Source organism: Scyliorhinus canicula, chromosome 5 (assembly GCF_902713615.1).
Source record: "Scyliorhinus canicula chromosome 5, sScyCan1.1, whole genome shotgun sequence".
In the NCBI taxonomy this organism is placed as follows: Eukaryota; Metazoa; Chordata; class Chondrichthyes; order Carcharhiniformes; family Scyliorhinidae; genus Scyliorhinus; species Scyliorhinus canicula.
The window spans coordinates 158028636-158039048 of NC_052150.1; positions in this window are offsets into that span (position 1 = coordinate 158028636).

Sequence of the window (10413 nt, forward strand, 5' to 3'; positions counted from 1 at the left end):
ACCCATCCCCCGCCCCCCATATTCTAAATGTTTCTTTGGGGTCTTCTACTTTGTGGCCTTGCTCTTGGCCCCTACTGTCTATTCCTGCTGTTCCCAACCCCTCCCTCATCTCTACCTGGTTTCCCCCCTACCTGTTCTCTGGTGCCTGGTTGGCTCCTGTGTGACAACCCCCCCCCCCCCCCCCCCCCACACCACCTCACCTTCCCCCTCGCTCTATTGTTGGCTTCAAACAGGTGCTGGAACAAGTTGGTGAATGGCCTACACATTTTGTGGAAGCCTTCCTCTGGCCCTCAGATGGTGAATTTGATTTTCTACAGGTCTGCCAGCCAGTCTGCAGTTTTGGGTGGTGTTGCTGATCGCCAGCCAAGCAGGATTCTTCGGCGAGTGATTAGGGAAGCAAAGGCAAGGGGGTCTTCCCTATAAATAGCTCTAGCTGGTACAAGACCCCAAAGACTGCCACTTTCGGGCTTGGCTCCACCCTCACTCCCACAGCCTTGGACATTGCTTCAAAGAAGGCTGTCTGTCCAGAACCCGGCAAGTCTGGGGCATGCCCAAAACATGGCGTGGTTGGCCGGACCTCTCTGGCACCATTCACAATTGTCCTCCACCTCCGGGAAGAACTTGCTCATTCGGGTTCTTGTTAGGTGTGCTCTGTGCACCACTTTCAATTGTATGAGACTTAGCCATGCGCAAGTGGAGGTGGAGTTGGCCCTGTTCAGTGTCTGGCTCCAGAGTCCCACTCTATTTCTATCCCAATTTTCCTGTGTTTCATCCAGTGGAGAGCATGCCTTTCTAGTCATTGTCTGTAAAAGTACCCACAGTTCCCCCCTGCGTCCAATAGTTCCTCTAACACTGTTTGGCTAGGGGTCCGTGTGTATGTTGTCGTCCCCTTGCGGAAGAAGTTCTTTACCTGTAGGTGTCGCAGTTCGTTCCTGGCTAGTTGCCATTTTTCTGTCAGGTCGCTAGCCTGTCCTCTGTATAGAAGTTCCTGACAGTCAGCGTGACCCGTCCTATCTCTACCTCCTAAAGGCAGCATCTAGCATGGCTGGCACGAACCTATGTTTGTCACAGGTGGGGGGTCATAGTGGACATTTCGGTTAAGCCGGAGTGCTGTCTCATTTGATTCTAGGTTCGGAGTGTGGCTACCACCACTGGGCTAGTTGAGTGTTTGCCTGATGGGGATGGGAGCACTGCCATGGCGAGTGCCAGGAAGCTTGTCCCTTTACAGGAGCTCTCCATTCCTGGTTCTTGGTGGAGAAGATTCTTAACATATGCGGTAGCTTCAGAATTAGATAAAAAGACAGAAACTGAACAAGTGAATACGCAACTTTATTCAGTAAGTCTGATAGCCAATGGTATTACTACAAGGCAAGGAATAAACACAACCTCAGATAATATTTTATTTTAGAAAATATTTTATTGAGACCATAAGACACAGGAGCAAAATTAGGCCACTCGGCCCATCGAGTTTTCTCCGCCATTCAATTATGACTGGTATTTTTCTCATCCCCATTCCCCTGCCTTCTCCCCATAACCCCTGATACCCTTATTAATCAAGAACCTATCTATCTCTGTCTTAAAGACAGTGATTTGGTCTCCACAACCTTCTGCAGCAAAGTGTTCCACAGATTCACCACCCTCTGGCTGAAGAAATTCCTCCTCATCTCTGTTTTAAAGGATCGTCCCTTTAGTCTGACATGGTGTCCTCTGGTTCTAGTTTTTCCGACAAATGGAAGCATCCTATCCACGTCCACTCTATCCAGGCCTCGCAGTATCCTGCATGTTTCAATAGGATCCCCCCCTCATCCTTCTAAATTCCAACGAGTCCTCAGCTGTTCCTCATACAACAAGCTCTTCATTCCAGGGATCATTCTAGTGAACCTCCTCTGGATTCTTTCCAAGGCCAGCACATCCTTCCTTAGATACGGGTCCCAAAACTGCTCACAATATTCCAAATGGGGTCTGACCAGAGCCTTATACAGCCTCTGAAGTACATCCCTGGTCTTGTATTCTAGCCCTCTTGACGTGAATGCTAACATTGCATTTGCCTTCTTAACTGCCGACTGAAACAGCACGTTAGGGCAGCACGGTAGCACAAGTGGCTAGCACTGTGGCTTCACAGCACCAGGGTCCCAGTTTCAATTCCCCACTGGGTCACTGTCTGTGCGAAGTCTGCACATTCTCTCCATGTCTGCGTGGGTTTCCTCCGGGTGCTCTCAACTTTAATAACGGACTCTAAATTCTTACCAGTGACCGAAGTCAGGCTAACCGGCCTATAATTTCCCGTCTTCTGCCTCCCTCCCTTCTGAAACAGCGGTGTTACATTAGCCACTTTCCAGTCCTCTGGGACCCTTCCTGCCTCCGGTGATTCCTGAAAGATCACCACCAATGCCTCCACAATCCCCTCAGCTATCTCTTTCGGACCCTGGGGTGTAGTCCATCCGGTCCAGGTGACTTATCCACCTTCAGACCCTTCAGTTTCCCCAGAAACTTCTCCTTAGTAATGGCCACTGCACTCACCTCTGCCACCTGATTCTCCTGGAGCTCTGGCATCCCACTGGTGTCTTCCACCGTGAAGACTGATGCAAAGTAACTATTCAGTTTGTCTGCAATTTTTTTGTTTCCTATTATTACTTCTCCAATCACTTTTCCAGTGGTGCAATGTTATTTTTCCCTCTCTTACCTTTTATAGAAACTCTTTGAAAGAAACTCTTCCTCTTTTCTTTTATATTACCAGCTAGCTTGCACTCCTATTTCATTCTCGCTAGAGGCTGGTTTAGCACAGTGGGCTAAACAGCTGGCTTGTAACGCAGAAGGCAGCAGCATGAGTTCAATTCCCGTACCGGCCTCCCCGAACAGGCGCTGGAATGTGGCCACTAGGGGTTTTTTACAGTAACTTCATTGAAGCCTTCTTGTGACAATAAGGTATTATTATTATTCTCTCTGGTTGCCTCTCTCACCGCCTGGGCTCCCGGGTCTTCAGACACACCAAAGATCGGCACCTCTGGACTCGACACCAGCCTCATTTGTAATACCTCTGACATGATGTCAGCAGATCCCTGCCAGAAACCCTTCAGCCTCAGACATGCCCAAAACATATGGACATGGTTCGCTGGACCCCCCGCACAGCGTCCACACCTATCCTCCACTTCCTCAAAGAACCTGCTCATCCGGGCCACAGTCATGTCTGCCCTGTGGATCACCTTAAACTGAATCAGGCTGAGCCTGGCGCATAACGAGGACGCATTAACTCTCCTCAGATAAATTTGATGAAGTTCTAAAATCATTCCAAACATATTTTAATCTAAGAAGCAACTAAATTTTAGAGAGCGAATTTCAACAAACATGTCCAACAGCCTGGAGAGCTAGTTGACTCTTACAAATGAAATACACAGAAAGGCTGGTAGCTATGACTACAGTGACTTAAAAAAAATGTTAAATAAAACTCAATCCATGCTCTCCGAATAATATGTATCAATCTCATTCTTGTAAGAACATACATTTCTGGAAAGTTGGTACATTTAAAACAAAAATCAGTACTTGAAATATAACATCACAGTCAACTATTTACCTTAACTTATTTGCCTAGAGTTTAAAAGAGTGGGAGGGCATCTCATTGAAACATACAAAATTCATACAAAGCTCGACACGGTAGATGGAGTAAGGATGTCTCCGTTGCCTTGGAAAAGGCTGCCAATAAATTGACATGTTTTTTGAGCTTTTCAGAAATGTTGCCACTCTATTTTGTTTGCATCCGTTATATTTCCCTTGGTGCAGTTTTTCCATTCCAACCACACAGCAGAACATACGATAAATGCTCATTCTCCACAAGCTTTTGTTACATGAACAATCTAAGTGCTGATAGTTAATAAACCTCTGATTGATAAAACATCTTTGCTGATTACTCTGCGGTAGTCTAGCACAATTGTTGACCTCTTTGCAGCAATTGTGTGTGATCCGTTAATAAACATGACAGCTCTCTGCAACTGATTTTCTATGTGGCCATGAAATCTTTAGGTATTATAGTAAAATTCAGACTAAGTATTGTATATCCAGGAGGCTTATTTCTGTCTAAAATAGTCAACTTCTCTTGGAAATACTTCCAGGAATGTGACCAGGAATTCAACTTCAACAATCAAACTGGCAGATCGCCTACCGCTCCAGCAAGCCAGAAGGGTATATGTGCCATTTGAGCAATAACATTTGACAAGTGTAACATGCTTGAGAGGAAAAGGTAACTTTGAACCTAAGGTTCATAAAGCTTCCCACCACTGGGATTTTCCTTGTGTCAGTTCTGCGTCTGCTATCGACTCATTGATAGAGATTGATTGCAACGCGTAATCAACACCTCCATTAGCATCGTATCTTGCAACCACCAGGATTGTAAAAAGTGATCACGATAGATTTTAGTCTTTTCTCACTTTAAAATCTCTATGTTTCTATGGTATAAATATGTAAAGAGAAGGGATCTAATCATACATCTTCTTTGTATGAAGGGTAATTTAAAGTTGATTACTGTATGTACAGTTCTAAAATTCTCTGTACTCGCCTCCTAGGAAATTAAAAGCCTTTTGAAGAAACTAATGAGCTCCCGCTACAAAAGGTAATTAAATAGCCTTTAATGTCACCTCTCTTAGGAATTGTAGACAGCTTGTTAACACCTTCATATGAAGGATGAGGCTCTGAAATGAATACACAATTATTGCTTTGTTGTATTTCTTGGTTTTCTGTCACCAAAAATGGTCTCTTCTCTGTGACCATGATCTGAGAATTGTCTTATAAACAGACTGTGACAATTTCCTCCGCACAACATAATTGCATGAGATGTCCATTCAGCCTGTTTGATTTCATTCTAGCATGTTATCCTTACTTACCATCTTTCCGCTCTAGTATCTAATTGTTTCTTAAATAACTCCACTGTCTTGGTCCTAAATATTTTTCCTGATAAGTCATTCCAGGTGTTGATCACTTTCTATTACATAAATTCATAAGATAAAGGAGCAGAATTAGGCCATTTGGCCCCTTCGAGTCTGCTCTGCCATTCAATCATGGCTGTTCTCATCCTGGCCTTAATTCCTGTCAGTTCTCCATTACTCTTCAACCCATTACCAATTAAAGTCTGTCTAACTCCTCCTCAAATTTACTCACTGTCCCAACATCCATCGCACTCTGGTGTAGCAAATTCCACAGATTCACAACTCTTTGGGAGAAGTAGTTTCTCCTCACCTCCGTTTTAAACTTGCTACCTCTTATCCTGACACTATTAACCGTTATTTTAGAATGCCCCACAAGAGGAAGCATCCGCTCCACGGGTACTTTATCCATACCTTTTATCATATTATATACCTTAATTTGATCTCCCCTCATTACTCTCGAGAGTATAGGTCTAAACTGTTAAATCACTCTTCATTCGACAAACCCCTCATGTCGGGAATCAGCCTAGTTAACTCCCTCTGAACTGCCCCCAATGACACTATGGGCAGGATTCTCTGAGTCCCCGTCGGGCCGGAGAATCGCCGGGGGGCGGCGTGAATCCCACCCCGACGCCGGCTGCCGAATTCTCCGGTTTTTGGCAGGGGCAGGAATCGCGCCGAGCAGGTCGGCAGGCCGTTGGCAGCGCCCCCCCCTCCTTGCAGTTCTCCGCTCCGTGATGGGTCGAGCAGCCGCCCGTTTACAGCCAGTCCCACCAGCGTAAATTACACAAGGTCCTTACCGGCGGGACTTGACTCTGCAGGCAGCCTGCGGAGTCCTCGGGGGTTCACAGGGGGATCTGGCTCGGGGGGTGGCGGGGGGGGGGCTCAGTGGCCTGGCCCGCGAATAGGGTTCACCGATCTGCGGCTGGGCCTGTGACATGGGGGCACTCTTTCCCTCTGCACCAGCCGCTGTAAATCTCCGCCATGGCCGGCGCGGAGAAGAAACCCCCTGCGCATGTGTGAGAATGTGTGTTTGGTCTGTGAATGTTAATATCTCTCTGCTAAGATTTATCTTCTGAGAAGTAACCTTGAGTTTATAATTTGCAACTTTAGAATAGGCTCCAGAAGGATTTTTACCTAGCTTATTTTGGTCAGGGCAACACGGTAGCACAAGTGGGTAGCACTGTGACTTCACAGCACCAGGGTCCCGTGTTCGATTCCCCGTTGGGTCACTGTCTGTGCGGAGTCTGCACGTTCTCCCCGTGTCTGTGTGGGTTTCCTCTGGGTGCTCCGGTTTCCTCCCACAGTCCAAAGACGTGCAGGTTAGGTGGATTGGCCATGATAAAATTACCCTTCATGACCAAAAAGGTTAGGAGCGGTTATTGGGTTACGGGAATAGGGTGGAAGTGAGGGCTTAAGTGGGTCGGTGCAGACTTGATGGGCCGAATGGCCTCCTTCTGCCCTGTATGTTCTATGTTCTATGTTAAAGCACTGAAGTGCTAGGTTTCCTTTGTGAGTGTGGTGATATTTGTGTATCGTCTGACATTGTGAGTTAAAGATCGTAGTTTGAGTGTAATTAACAAACTTTTCTTTTCAAAGGTTACCATTGACATTTCTTGGGTAATTTTGATACAGGAGGAATTTTAATCAGGGTACAAAACCACGTATGTAAGAATAAGAAATTATTAGTTTTATGGTGTTCATTGGAAGTTAGGATAGTTGAAATACATATGACCAATCTGGTGTTTCACCAATTCAGGGTTAAAATCTTCCCGGACACAACGCAGATGTATTCATTCTGAGATTGCAGAATTAAGTGTAAAGGACAGATGGGTAAACAAAATATGTCCATGATCATGTTTCTTGTTTAAACAAAAGAATGGTGGTGACAAAATGACATCTGGTAGAGAACTCTTAATCCACCTCCTTTTCAAACCAGCAGAGAATTGACCCGTGCTTGTTAATGCCTGGATTTGGCCTGTCTCTTTTGTGGGGACCATGAATTGGATTCAATTTGAATTGGTTTTTGGAGCAGGCGAGGAACTGGATTAGGGGTTTGCCCCTGTCCACACTTTGAGCTCTGGCTTTGTAATTCTGATAAAGTAATTTTTAAAAAAGCTGAGGGTGTATTTTTAATTGGAATTTACAAATCTTAAGTTTTAAATTGTCAGATATATTCAGATTAGTTAACCCACTCTGTCCCATGCAAAACGGATCTTTTGTGTTTTACGTTACAAGTAACTGCAAGTGGAACAATATTTGCAGTAGCTTCAGGAATTTGAGATAGTTGAGTTATTGTAAACTGGCTAATTAACCAGGCAAAAGCATGTCAGGGTTGGGTTCAAGCGCAACAGAATTAGGCACGTAACCATGAGGAAAATAGATATGAAAAGGTTGTAATATATGAGAACTACTAACCCCTGAATAACACACGTGTTCGGCCCATAGAAGAAAAGCTTTATCCAACAACATCAAACACCTGGTGACGACGAGGACACTTTTCCACTTTTCCTTTAAATTTTTAGGTTAAACATTCAAGAAAGGCTGGAATGACAGCAGCAGCTGTGGGGACTCGTGATGGCTCTTGAGATCTCAGAACAATTACAAGCACATAAGAGCGCAGGAACATCACTGATTTCACAACAGACACATGATGAATGTAGCTATATGAACTATGGTGCTTTATATAATTTTATTGACGGGATGTGCATCCCAGCAGCCAGAGACTGGAACAATGATATAACTTATTTTAATGCGTGGCTGCAGCTACATTCGGGGAAAGACAGCAGATGCATATACAAATTGTGTCTGTACTTCTCGCGCGTTCCGGTATTTTTTATAATATGAAATGAATATGTATCATGTTTTAAGTAATGTTGTTATGAAGCAGGCTGCCAATGACACAGGTGCCACTAGATTTTGAGGGCATGACAATCCACACAGGGTTAGAAGAGACATAATCAATGATGCAGTTTTGTTAAATGCAAAGGTAGAACAACTTACAGGAATAAGGAAGAGAATATTAGAGAAAGCAGAGAAAGGTCTAGGCAGCTTTGGAAAAGAGGGCCTGGGTATACAATTGAATAGGACAACAATGTTAGGGACACACACTAAGACAATCAACAATAATTAACAAATTCATCGACCGAGAAAGGGAGACAGCCGGACGACTCTGATAGGAGCAACTAGGCCACAAAATTGATCTGATCTAAAGGGGGGAGGTGCCTGATTGAATAGACAGCCCACAACTGGCTAAGCTAGCCAAATGACAAGGGATGCTGGACAACTGTACTCTCAAGATACCAAAGTATACTCAGCGATCACCGACTGCAAAATGGGTGAGATAATGGGGGTAGAGATGGTCCTGATGATCCCTATCATCACACCGGACTCTGGGCCATACCCTCACAACCAACTGGAGGACATTGGAATCGTACGGGCTAACACCTCCCTCAGGTACTATCTCATTGAGACCTCTGCTATACGCAGGGATAATATATGGGAACTCCCTCACGTTGCCCCCACCCAGTGGGACAGGGAGAGTTGGACGAATGTGGGTTAATCAGAACTCATGGTTGTGTCTTAGCGATTACACCCGCCCCATGCATTTTAAGTTTATGGAGAAAAGGAAATACTGCATCTCCGCCACTGTAACCTCCTAACACTATAACTTTAGCACCCCTTAGGCCCACCACTATAGGCTTAACAAGGATCATTTGAGTTTGAATTATAAATAGCAAGAGATGGTCTCACATCTTGCAGAAACTCTGAATGAACGAAAACTCAAGATCGGTCAATCAGTTAAGCTTTACCACCAGTTAATGAAAAATTCATGCTTTGAAAAACAAAAAGCACACAGACACACACACAGAGGAACTACTTCAGAGTGAAAGTTAGTGGCAGAGAGTGTGGGACCGTTAGATGAGCTTACTTGAAAACTGCTATGAATAACATCATTTAATGACAGACAGCAGAGTTAGTCAGGGAGGCAGGAATGATTGATATCAAGACATTAAATGTGACATACATGGGTTCGTTTGAGGGGTGATCTTTGAATCACATGCACGGTGTACGTACGGAACATCTGGGAGGTTACATGCCCCAAAGGCCGTATTAAACGCACCCTGCTGCCCTCATATCAAATCATTGTGGTCATCTGGGATTCAGTAAACTTCTTCCAGGACCAAAAGGGGGAAGTGTTGGAGGGCATTTTCCGATACTGGACTATGATATAAATTATAGGTGGCTCTGTAACTACATTTATGCTCCTATATTACTTTTGAATAGTTCTGATGAGACAAAAGGTACTCATTGGCTCAGATGCCTGTTTAGAAGAGGCAATTTGTTGAAATAGATAGTGTATACGCAATGCTTGTGAATATCAGAAAAGACACAAAATTGCTGAACTTAAGCTACCTCATGAGAACCTGGCGTGGGTATGTACAGGGTGTCTTTTAACAGCCATTGATAACAGCTTCACAGAACAAGGAGTGCAATGTATCCTTGATAAAGCTCAAGGTTCACAGCTGCAGACAGGTCATATCCTTGTGTTAGTTTTGAATGACTTCTGTATGAAGTTAGGGGCGGGTAAGACAACACCCACTTTAACCATATATGTGATAACTGGGATGCTAAAAAAATTGATTGACTGCATGTAATGAATTGGAATGCGAATATAGTTGATTGATTGTATGTAAATGAGAATACAACTAATTCCGCCCCTTGAATCAGTATATTAACCCAATGCGAACATTAGCTCAAGTGAGAAAGAGTATTGTGAGACTGCCTCGTCTCCAAATCTTTCTCCCAGATCTGAAATAATAAACTGCTTCTTTATACTCATCCTCAGGCCTTCGTGTGAATATTTTCACCTCTAACAGGTTGGAGGACAATACTTTCAAAAACAAATCAGCAAAATGGCACTATTAACTAATGCGTGGGGGAAATAACACCCTCTGCATTAGATGTTGGAAAATTCTTAACATAGTTATAAACAATACATTTAGCGATTGGAAGCCAGTGTCCAGTGGTGTACAACTGGATCTGTGCTGGGTCCCCTATTTATAGATGTCATTTATATAAACAACACAGATGGCTATGTGGGGGGTAGGATCAGTGAGTTTGCGGGTGACACAAAGATTGGCCAGGTGGTTAACAGTGAGGTTGAGTGTCTTGGGTTACAGGAAGATGTAAACGGGATGGTCAAATGAGCAGAAAAGTGGCAGATGGAATTTAACCCTTTTACACTTTGGAAGGAGAAATTTGACAAGGAAGTATTCAATGAATGGCATCAACTTGGAAGTTCCGAGGAGCAAAGAGACCTTGGCATGTTTGTCCATGGATATCTGAAGGTGAGAGGACAGGTTAATAGAACATATATAGAACATAGAACATACAGTGCAGAAGAAGGTCATTCGGCCCATCAAGTTTGCACCGACCCACTTAAGTCGTCACTTCCACCCTATCCCCTTAACCCAATAACCCCTACTAACCTTTTTTT